Source organism: Procambarus clarkii, chromosome 33 (assembly GCF_040958095.1).
Source record: "Procambarus clarkii isolate CNS0578487 chromosome 33, FALCON_Pclarkii_2.0, whole genome shotgun sequence".
NCBI classification, from domain to species: Eukaryota; Metazoa; Arthropoda; class Malacostraca; order Decapoda; family Cambaridae; genus Procambarus; species Procambarus clarkii.
Window position 1 is genome coordinate 10,717,508 of NC_091182.1, and position 3,006 is coordinate 10,720,513.

Genomic DNA, 3,006 nt, shown 5'->3' on the forward strand with positions numbered 1-3,006 from the left:
CAGGAGACTCGAACCCTAGCCAGCACAGAAGCCTTCCAGCAACTGGCATAACAGGTACGCCTTAACCCTCTCCACCACCGCTCAGACCCTTAAAAGAGATGGTAATTTCGGAGTATTTAAATACCCCAAAGATCAACACCTCCCAAGAGCACCAGAGCAAGTGAGGGGTCATTTAGACGTTAATTTCATCAAGTCCCTGTTAATATGGGAAGACACAGTGTCTCTGCTTAAGGCACAACTCTCCTAAACACGAGAGTTAAGTATACAACTTTAGAACACTTTCCCACCAGGAGACTCGAACCCTAGCCAGCACAGAAGCCTTCCAGCAACTGGCATAACAGGTACGCCTTAACCCTCTCCACCACCGCTCAGACCCTTAAAAGAGATGGTAATTTCGGAGTATTTAAATACCCCAAAGATCAACACCTCCCAAGAGCACCAGAGCAAGTGAGGGGTCATTTAGACGTTAATTTCATCAAGTCCCTGTTAATATGGGAAGACACAGTGTCTCTGCTTAAGGCACAACTCTCCTAAACACGAGAGTTAAGTATACAACTTTAGAACACTTTCCCACCAGGAGACTCGAACCCTAGCCAGCACAGAAGCCTTCCAGCAACTGGCATAACAGGTACGCCTTAACCCTCTCCACCACCGCTCAGACCCTTAAAAGAGATGGTAATTTCGGAGTATTTAAATACCCCAAAGATCAACACCTCCCAAGAGCACCAGAGCAAGTGAGGGGTCATTTAGACGTTAATTTCATCAAGTCCCTGTTAATATGGGAAGACACAGTGTCTCTGCTTAAGGCACAACTCTCCTAAACACGAGAGTTAAGTATACAACTTTAGAACACTTTCCCACCAGGAGACTCGAACCCTAGCCAGCACAGAAGCCTTCCAGCAACTGGCATAACAGGTACGCCTTAACCCTCTCCACCACCGCTCAGACCCTTAAAAGAGATGGTAATTTCGGAGTATTTAAATACCCCAAAGATCAACACCTCCCAAGAGCACCAGAGCAAGTGAGGGGTCATTTAGACGTTAATTTCATCAAGTCCCTGTTAATATGGGAAGACACAGTGTCTCTGCTTAAGGCACAACTCTCCTAAACACGAGAGTTAAGTATACAACTTTAGAACACTTTCCCACCAGGAGACTCGAACCCTAGCCAGCACAGAAGCCTTCCAGCAACTGGCATAACAGGTACGCCTTAACCCTCTCCACCACCGCTCAGACCCTTAAAAGAGATGGTAATTTCGGAGTATTTAAATACCCCAAAGATCAACACCTCCCAAGAGCACCAGAGCAAGTGAGGGGTCATTTAGACGTTAATTTCATCAAGTCCCTGTTAATATGGGAAGACACAGTGTCTCTGCTTAAGGCACAACTCTCCTAAACACGAGAGTTAAGTATACAACTTTAGAACACATTCCCACCAGGAGACTCGAACCCTAGCCAGCACAGAAGCCTTCCAGCAACTGGCATAACAGGTACGCCTTAACCCTCTCCACCACCGCTCAGACCCTTAAAAGAGATGATAATTTCGGAGTATTTAAATACCCCAAAGATCAACACCTCCCAAGAGCACCAGAGCAAGTGAGGGGTCATTTAGACGTTAATTTCATCAAGTCCCTGTTAATATGGGAAGACACAGTGTCTCTGCTTAAGGCACAACTCTCCTAAACACGAGAGTTAAGTATACAACTTTAGAACACTTTCCCACCAGGAGACTCGAACCCTAGCCAGCACAGAAGCCTTCCAGCAACTGGCATAACAGGTACGCCTTAACCCTCTCCACCACCGCTCAGACCCTTAAAAGAGATGGTAATTTCGGAGTATTTAAATACCCCAAAGATCAACACCTCCCAAGAGCACCGGAGCAAGTGAGGGGTCATTTAGACGTTAATTTCATCAAGTCCCTGTTAATATGGGAAGACACAGTGTCTCTGCTTAAGGCACAACTCTCCTAAACACGAGAGTTAAGTATACAACTTTAGAACACTTTCCCACCAGGAGACTCGAACCCTAGCCAGCACAGAAGCCTTCCAGCAACTGGCATAACAGGTACGCCTTAACCCTCTCCACCACCGCTCAGACCCTTAAAAGAGATGGTAATTTCGGAGTATTTAAATACCCCAAAGATCAACACCTCCCAAGAGCACCAGAGCAAGTGAGGGGTCATTTAGACGTTAATTTCATCAAGTCCCTGTTAATATGGGAAGACACAGTGTCTCTGCTTAAGGCACAACTCTCCTAAACACGAGAGTTAAGTATACAACTTTAGAACACTTTCCCACCAGGAGACTCGAACCCTAGCAAGCACAGAAGCCTTCCAGCAACTGGCATAACAGGTACGCCTTAACCCTCTCCACCACCGCTCAGACCCTTAAAAGAGATGGTAATTTCGTAGTATTTAAATACCCCAAAGATCAACACCTCCCAAGAGCACCGGAGCAAGTGAGGGGTCATTTAGACGTTAATTTCATCAAGTCCCTGTTAATATGGGAAGACACAGTGTCTCTGCTTAAGGCACAACTCTCCTAAACACGAGAGTTAAGTATACAACTTTAGAACACTTTCCCACCAGGAGACTCGAACCCTAGCCAGCACAGAAGCCTTCCAGCAACTGGCATAACAGGTACGCCTTAACCCTCTCCACCACCGCTCAGACCCTTAAAAGAGATGGTAATTTCGGAGTATTTAAATACCCCAAAGATCAACACCTCCCAAGAGCACCAGAGCAAGTGAGGGGTCATTTAGACGTTAATTTCATCAAGTCCCTGTTTATATGGGAAGACACAGTGTCTCTGCTTAAGGCAGATATATATATATATATATACATATATATATATATATATATATATATATATATATATATATATATATATATATATATATATATATATATATATATATATATATATATATATATATATATATATGCGAACAAGCCAGAATGGTCCCCTGGACAATATGCAACTGAAAACTCACACCCCAGAAGTGACTC